Here is a 9,386-nt window from a genome sequence, read left to right on the forward strand (position 1 = left end):
AATACAGAAGCTTTATTAATACTTCAACCAATGCATATATTTAAGGAAAAGCAAATTTTTTTTTAAGATTTTATTTATTCATCAGAGAGAGAGAGGTGGGGAGAGAGAGCGAGCACAGGCAGACAGAATGGCAGGCAGAGGCAGAGGGAGAAGCAGGTTCCCTGCCGAGCAAGGAGCCCAATGTGGGACTCGATCCCAGGACGCTGGGATCATGACCTGAGCCGAAGGCAGCTGCTTAACCAACTGAGCCACCCAGGCGCCCCAGGAAAAGCAAATTTTTAAAATATTAGTAAGTCCTATGTATAAAAGCAGTCACTATAAATCAGATCTTCATACCTGAAGATGAGAACACAGTGAGTCTATTTATAAAGAACTATAATAATACAAATAGATTCTAAATGATGATACATAGGGGTTTCCAAAGCAACAGGAAAGATTAAACAAGCCCGTTTGGAGGTTAGTGTGTATTAGAAATCATGGCAGATGAAAGTTTGGGGAAGAATTGCTAATGAAATTGCTAACCTCAGTCCTCAGAACTTAGAAATTCGGAGAATTTGAATAACTGGATCAAAAACTGATTTGGATCAATAAGAATATCCTCTGGACTGGACACATTCAAAGCTGCTCACTAGTGTAGGTGAGAAAATGTCTTCCAAATAATTTGTTCTTGTCACTGTCACTGCTCTGAATTGTCAGAAAAAGATTTATGCCTTAAGTGAATGCGCTGTCTATGAAGCAAGGTTTTGTTCCAGATGTTAAGCCAGTATGAAGTGAGATCTGTCAATTTCTGGAACTAGAACAGGAGAGATGTGTGTGACATATGTTTTGCTGGCGAAAAGACTATGTCTCTGGACCGTGATTATTAGCTTCTTGTTCCAGCGAAATCTTCATATTCAGGGCATAAGAAACCTCACTCAATTTTTTTTCCTTTTTGACCTAGTTAAAGTCCTTGGAATGGGAAGTTATGACGCTCATATTTTCAAGAACTGTGCAGCTACCTCTGAGAAATTTGTAAGGTCCTTAAAAAAATACATAAGTTTAGATGGAACAGAAAAGGAATTTTTGTATAGAACAAGACTAGAATCAAAGGCCCAGACATGAAGCAGCTCATGGAAGGACTGTTTTTGTTGTTGTTATTGTTGTTATTAGTTTTGTTTGTTTGAGCTCGTTCGCAACATAGAATCTATTAAGATCACAAATCATAGTCCAGATTTGGAGCTACTGGGGAAAAATCCCTGACTTTTTAATCTTCAAAAAGCTACCTCCCTTTCGCTGCAAGTACACAACACCAACTGTATCTCAGCCACTCTCTACTTTTGAATATTTTATGATCAAGGCTACAGTTTTTTGAGGTAGTTCTCAGATCTTTCACCACATTGCCTATCATTCATTTTGTAAAATTAGTTGTCCTAGTTCTTAATACAATTTCTGTATTTGGAACGAATGATCATTAACTATTGCCATTAGAAAAAAAAACATTCAAGCGCCTATATATACCCACACAAATAGGCATTTACAAAAAGAAATTCCACAGACATATTCCCTTTTTTTCCCCCATCAGCCAAAAATACATCAATGCAGACAGTTATTTTAACTGATAAATTTTTGGTCTCCCATTTTTATCCTTAAACCTCACCTCAAATCCTGAAACCTCAAAAGGAATCACAAAAGACTACATACCTTATCCGTCCTCAATAAATGATGAGTGACTGTTGTTGCTGCTCTGGTCTTCATAATTCTCACAGTATACAGATGACAATCATTTGTTTAGACAGTTAACTGTCCTTAACTCATTTTTGTCCTAAACTTTAGCATCTCCATAGGGATCACCGTAATCTTTAATAAAAACAGGGGTCATTTAGGGTAGAAGCTCAGAAAACTTAGAAATTTTGGTTTTAAAAGTCTGTCACCTACTTCATGTGAAAAATTATATGGAGTACTCTTTACCCTGATCTCTTCTTCTTCCCTTTTCTTTTTTCTTTTTTTTGGCTGTCTTCTCCGGTTTACAACAGACACAGCTATGTTAGAGCCACAAAGCAAAGTTTTGCAACAGAATGGCCTTGAAATAGAATACTGCCCCGCTGAAAACTTAGGCAATCAAAATGAAATAAATGAAATCGTGCCTGTTAGACTTTTCGTGTCATTTCTTATAAGGAAAGCTATCACCTTTTTAGGAGAATGTTTTTCTTTAGGTGACCCTGTACCCTGTCTGTATCAAAGAGTTCTCAAATGCTGTAACAATCAGCCACAGCACTGCAAGGAGGACATAACCCTCTTATCCACAGTGCTGCTTTAGTCGCTAAAATATAGTTTCTGAAAATAAGTTAAGTGCTACTGCTTGGAAACTACCACAGTGTTTCTACTAAAAGTGGTAAAATCATGGGGTGCCTGGCTGACTCAGTCGGTGGAGCGTAAGGGGTTGTGAGTTCGAGCCCTGCATTGGCTATAGAGATTACTTTAAAAAATCTTTAAAAAAAAATGTGGTAAAATCTCTGAAGGCACAAAAACTCTTTAAAAATGGACTATAAAAGTACTTGAGAGGCTTAGCACGTGAGTTAAATGCTGCAGTAATGCTCTGAAACCAAGGCCTGTTTCTCAAAAATGTGTTAGTCTGTATGGGTTTTCTGGGTTTTGTTTTGTTTTTGCAAGAGGCCCCACTCTTGCCACAGATGACTTGCTTGGGTTTTAAAGTTTTCTTTTTTCTTTTTTTTTTTTTTCCCATTTTTGATTCTGAAATGAAATTGACTTGATAAAAAGCAACATATGGGCCACTCTGATAGACTGAAAATTCTCAGGCAGCACATGACTCATGATAACTGTGTAGTATGCATTAGAACTGCTTATCTCACCATCTCACAACATTTTGTAAACATGTATCCACTCAAAACCAGCCTGATTGGAATAATTTCTCCACAGTTTTTCTCCATTCCTACACACCTAAGATCGTTTTTAACGTGGAAATGTAAGGAAAGGGTTAAAACACTTTTTTAAATTTCAGTAGTAATTGTGGGTAAATTGCCAACATTCTTATAAATGTCACAGCCAGTGGCCAAGAGTTCAATGATATGGTTTTCCTAACCACACACCAGTATGTTCAGCCAGTCAGCAGTCTCATGATCTGTAAAGCCAATAGATACTGCCTTTAATTGTGTGACCGGGTGCACTATTTTATGATAATTAGGTGACAATAAAACCTCAGAAAAAGCATGATTCCAGCATAGTATAAAATGCTAGTTTCCTTAGGTGTTTTGTTATTTTTTTTTCTTTCTGTAGAAGTTTCTTGCGTTCTTGGCTGGTTAGAATAACTTACTCTAGTGACTGGAGTTGGTTGGATTATTTATAACTTAAGATTTTTATTACATAATTTAATAGAAACTCATGCACTGAATAAGCTGCTTACAACACACTTATATCCTTCTTCCTATAGCCCTTGAACCTGTAAGGAATTTCATGAAATTGTCTTCTCTTAATCTAGTTTGTGTCAATAGTTAGCTGTGAAAAGTCATTGTTCGTCTTTGTAACAGGGTGAAAAGGATGGCCTAATTTTGGCCTGAAAAGTAAAGAATGTCTGCATTTGTGGCAGTGTCCTCATGGTAGTATAAAAACTGGAGATTTGGTGTGCACCCAGTTTCAGTAATTTTGAGAAATGGGGGAAACTAGTTTGTACTTTGTGGTCTAAGTTATTTGGTTTAGGTTTGACTCTTTGGGTTTGATGCCTTACTTTTTTTTTTAAAATACCATTGTTCAAAAATTGTGGCAGTGTGTTCCAAGTTGCTGATGATTCCTTCCAGAAAAAGAAAGCAAGGGAAGCAGCTATTACTGTCGTCAGCAAGAGTAGGCAAGCACATTTCTCTTACATGCATTACACAGCAAATACAGTTGTTTGGCTTGCGGGAAAGGGTAATCTCACACACTATGATTTCCATGTTGTTTTTCACAGATTGAAGAAAAAATTATTTGTAGTTTTTTGTTTTTTTTTTTAAAGTCCATTGATATAAAGGAGCTGGAACTCAATTCTCATAGAAGTTAATTATGATTCTTTAGCATTAAGTTTCTTGGCTTAACCTTAGATTTATGGTTCAGGATATTCTCAGGTTGCTGGATTGGTTCAGAAAACCAAGCACTCTGTACAACTCTGAATTAGAAGTCTCAAAAAAAAAAAAAAAAACACAAAAACCCACAAACTCTACTTTTCTTAATTACACTGTATTTTATAAGAAGATTACTCCCTCTAAAATTAGCTTTCTAATGGCAAAACAGCTGGCTGAAATGTGAAAGATTCAAGAGCTCATCTTGTTTCTTCAAACATACAATTTCAACAACCTCTTTGATTCTTAGTCTCCATATGTTTTACAGTTTTATAAGGTACACAAAACTACAGAAACATTAAACTGTGCTTATTTAAGTCTGATGTATATTGGTTATTTCCTGCTCTATGTTAGCAATCTAAAATTAGAAATACTATTCACTTTTAAATGAGGTTTGGTTCATAATCTCATGTCAGAATAAGAATTGACCTTACTTTTTCTTGAGCATCGTTTGCCTTTGGCCAGCAGAGATCATCAGAGACCCTACTGTATTTTACCCAGTTTGTCCATCTTGGTCTTAGAAAAATTATATAACACACAGTAAGAATAAGCTTTGGCAAAGGTGTAGAGTCCTAAAACTACCACTACAATCAAGATATGGAACACAACCCCCCAAAATTCCTCTATGCTACTGCCTTGTGATCAGACCCTCACCTCACACTTGACCTCAGGTAACCACTAATCTGCTCCTATAGTTTGTCTTTTCTAGAATGTTATGTAAATGGAATCATACATATGTAATCTTTTGAGTCTGACTTCTTTCACTTAGCAAAAAGCTTTTGAGATTCATCCATGTTCTTATGTGTATCAAGAGTTTATTCCTAGGGCGCCTGGGTGGCTCAGTGGGTTAAAGCCTCTGCCTTCGGCTCAGGTCATGATCCCAGAGTCCTGGGATCTAGCCCTGCATCAGGCTCTCTGCTCAGCAGGGAGCCTGCTTCCTTCTCTCTCTCTGCCTGCCTCTCTGCCTACTTGTGATCTGTCTGTCAAATAAATAAATAAAATATTTTTTTAAAAAAAGAGTTTATTCCTTTTTTATTGCTAAGTAATATACCATTTTATGGATCTACTACAGTTTATTCATTGCCCTGTCAGTGGAAATCTGGGCTGTTTCCAATTTTTGGTTATTAAAAATAAACCTATTAATATTTATGCCCAGGTTTTCTGAATGAACATAAGTTTTAATTTCACTCTGGTTAATACACAAAACTGAGATTGCTCCATCTGTGGTAATTCTATGTTTAACTTTATAAAAAACTGCCAAACTGTTTATTCTAGAGTACCTGTACCATTAGGCTTCAGTTTTATAAGGTACACAAAACTTCAGTACATTAAACTGTACTTATTTAAGTCTGCAATTCGAGAGTATTTGAGAGAATGTGGTTGCTTCTTGTTCTCACCAGCTCTTGGTATTGTCAGATTGTTTTATTTTAGCTATTCTAACAGATGTGTAGTAGGATCTAATTGTGATTTTGATTTATATTTCAGTGATGACTAATGTTGAACAACTTTTCATAGCTTATTTGCCATCCATGATACTTCTTTGGTGAGATATATAGTTAAAACTTTTGTCCATTATTTTATCAGGTTGTTTGTTTTCTTATTGTTGGATTTTGAGAATTCTTTATATATGTATATTCTGGACACAAGTCATTTGACAAATGTTATTTGCAAATATTTTCTCCCTGTGTATGACTAGTCTTTTCATTCTCCTAACAACAAATTTGCATTTAAATCTGTGTTTTGAAACAGATCGGTCCTAGAAAATTCTCTGCTACTGTCTCTTCAGATATTTCCTCTGTACCATTTTCTTGTTCTTCTCCTTCCAGAACTCCAGTTTGATGTATGTTAAAGAATATCTTACTTTATTTTACATATCTATTAACTGCTTTCATGTTTCCTTTTTCCTTCTCTCTCTTTTTTAAAAAGATTTTACTTATTTATTTGAGAGAGAGCACACAAGAGAGTGAGCTTGAACAGGGGGAAATGCTGGGGGAGAAGCAGAGAAGCAGATTCCTTGCTGAGCAGGAAACCCAACATGAGGCCCAGTCCTAAGACCCTGAGATCATGACCTGAGCTGAAGGCTGATGCTTAACTAACTGAGCCATCCAGGCATCCCTTCCTTGTCTCTTTTTAGTGTATGCTGGATAATTTCTATTGCTATATCTTTCTGTTCTTAACTTTCTCTTCATTTGTGTCTAATTGCTGCTAAACCTATCCACTGAGTTATTGATTTCCATTACTATGTTTTTCATTTCTAGAATTTTTTAAAAATCTGCTAGACTATTTTCTGTTGTTTCTTGTTTTGAATAAGTGTTTTCCATTTCATATTTTTTAAAAGAAATAAAACAGTTATTTCACTTTCTGTGGTTGATAATTCAAATATCTGAAATCTTTGTGGGAGTTTTCTGTTGTTTCTATTGGATATTGTTTCTGCTTTTCTCACCCATAAACTTATTTTTGGGGGCGGTTAATGTTTGTTGCTTTGAGCTGTTCATTTTCCTCAATGGTTTATTGAGATACTATCCTCTAAAAACAACTTGCATTTGTTGTTCCATGCATGTGGGGCCTACTCAACTTATAATAATGGACTGGGGATTTTGAGATCTATCTTGATTGTAGATTATCATGAAATAGCAGTCTTCCAGCAAGAGAATGTTTTGGCCCTCTGTTTGGCTTAGTTCAATAGGAATTTTCCTTGCAGTCATCCGAGGATGAACGGGTACATAGGTTTTTCACCCACACCTAAAGTGTCCAAGATTTATTATAGAATTATTTTATTCTACTTATTTTATTTTATTTTTTTAAGTAGGCTCCACACCCAGCCTGGAGCCTAATGTGGGGTTTGAACTCACAACTGTGAGATCAATACCTGAGCTAAAATCAAGAGTCAGATGCTCAACTGACGAGCCACCTAGGCACCGCATACTTATTTTATTATAGGATGACTTATTTATAGGATTCTCCAAGCCTTAGGCTTTATCTTCTGTCCCAGCTCCCCCTACCCAAAACAAAGCTGAAGTTCACCAGCTTGAGCAAATACAAGTTCGGACAAAAACAACTTCAAGGCCATAGAACTGAGCAATTACAGTGACATCATTTAGGTGAAGAGAATATAAATGGTGCCTCCTGGTGTTATATCCCTGAACCATGTTGTCAGTTACCTGTCCGGGTTCCTACTTTACTTCCCTTTGGGCTGATAATTCCTTGGTTTCTAGTTTATGCTTCAGTGCTTTGAAGAGGTGTAGGATTTTTTAAAAATTTAAATATTTTCAGTGGAAAGGGCAGTCTGAATGTCTAGCCTGTCATATGCCTAGAAATAGAATTCTTAAAACTCAACTTTATATACCCTATAATTTATAAAATTGTCTGATAGCCTAATTTGTTCAAATAAAAATTACCCTTTTTCTTTTTTTCTGGCACCAACATTTTCATAGGAACAGTTCAGTGGAATTAGAAAGAATCCATAGTCATTGGTTCGTAACTATATTCCCCCATGAATTTTACTAACATATGTACTGGATTTACATTGAAATACCAAAGTAGCACAAAGGTTTAATAGTGACCACAATTTTTTTAATGTTTCTCAGAAAATGAGTACATTAAACCAGAATCATGTGTGTTCGTTGCATAGAAAGTATTGTGTCTCCATAGTTACATTAAACATAACAAGTACAAAGGGGAAATGTCTTTTGGTGGTTGATAAGCTAAAAGGAAGTGAGTCTTGTTGTACTACAATATTAGGAATGTTTTTAAACTTTAGTTCAAGAATGGAAGGTTTCAGATTCTTCTGTATTATCCGTTGCTCAAAAATAAGTTAAAGTAGTTATGGGAAAACCACATGTAGAGTCAATGCTTAGAGTTGGTGTAGGGATATCATGTAGAAAACATGATACAGAGATCATTTTCCATGGTTTATTTAATTCTCTCAGTTATTTATGGTATTTTCTCTGAGGTATAACTTGAAAAGTTCTAGAAATTAAAGAGAAAGGAAGTTGAACGCTACATCAAGAACTAATGAGGTATGTACTATATGTTGGCTAACTGAACAGAATAAAAAAATAAATTAAAAAAAAAAGAAAGTTATCTTAGCTCAATGTTAGCCCTACTTCCCACTTTTATAAAACATTCTAAATCAGCCTTGGAGACGATAATGTCCATTTGTTCGTTGAACCAATCAATCAATTAATTAATTCCCATTAATTGATTAATGGAAATCTATAATGGGTTGTTGTAAGGAAGGTATGCATTAGCTAAATGTTGCCTTGATCAAGGTATAGAAAGAACATTAAAGAAGGAAGATGCCTGGGATTCAGTCCCCATCCTGGTTCTCCTTAATGCTATGGCTTTGGGTAATCCTCAACCACCTTGGGCCCTAAGTTTCTTCATCACTTGCTGTAGTGTTGGGTCAAATTGCATTACTGCTCCCCGTACCTGCTGCATGATTTCCCAATTCAATGTCTTTGTTCTTATAGTTATGTACCTAAAATGCTTTCCTCCACCACTGCATGACTAAGTCTACCTAGCCATGGCATCCTACTTCTTAATAATCCTTCTAGTACCAATATTTCCCTGCCAAGCTTCCTTGACACCAGAGGTTACCTTTCCCCCTGATCTCACACAGCACTTTTTTTCTTTAAACTCAGAGGTATCATTTAATGTTTTATAGATTATATTATGATTTCTTTTGTAGATATCCATACTACTCTGCTTCTCTTCGAGGGTAGAGTTTCATAAGGGTAGAACCCCATGCCTGCTCTATTTTTGTACTCCCCCCATAATATCTAGAAAAACATCCTGAAGATTATATGTATTCAGTAAACATCTGCTGAATCTCAAAATAGGAAATAATAATGCTTTTCTTGTCAATGAGAGAGGTCTGTGTTAGATGATAGCTTCAGGCAAGTTCCAGCTTTTAGACCAATGATTATGGAACACTAATGAGGAATGCTGGATATGGATAAGTATTTATCCATTATGAGGAGAAGGAAAGAGAATACTTGAGTGGATCAGAGCCCATTTAAAAGCTGAGATGAAGACAAAGTTAATGGTGCAAGAGTAGGTGACGAGCAGTATAGATCATTCTAGTCATTTTAAAAAAGTTCTTTTCTCCACTGCCTTTTTTCTTTCTTTAAAGACTACAAATACCTGTGCACAGATGGCATATTATATACCCAATTTTGAGAGACTCCCTGTGGACTTGAGCCAGAAAGTGAATTGCAATTTTAGAATGTAGTTAACAGTTTCAGAGACATAATGTTGAATAAAAGAAAGGAGACACAAGACAGTCTACACTATATG

Source organism: Mustela lutreola, chromosome 7 (genome assembly GCF_030435805.1).
Source record: "Mustela lutreola isolate mMusLut2 chromosome 7, mMusLut2.pri, whole genome shotgun sequence".
Taxonomy (NCBI): Eukaryota; Metazoa; Chordata; class Mammalia; order Carnivora; family Mustelidae; genus Mustela; species Mustela lutreola.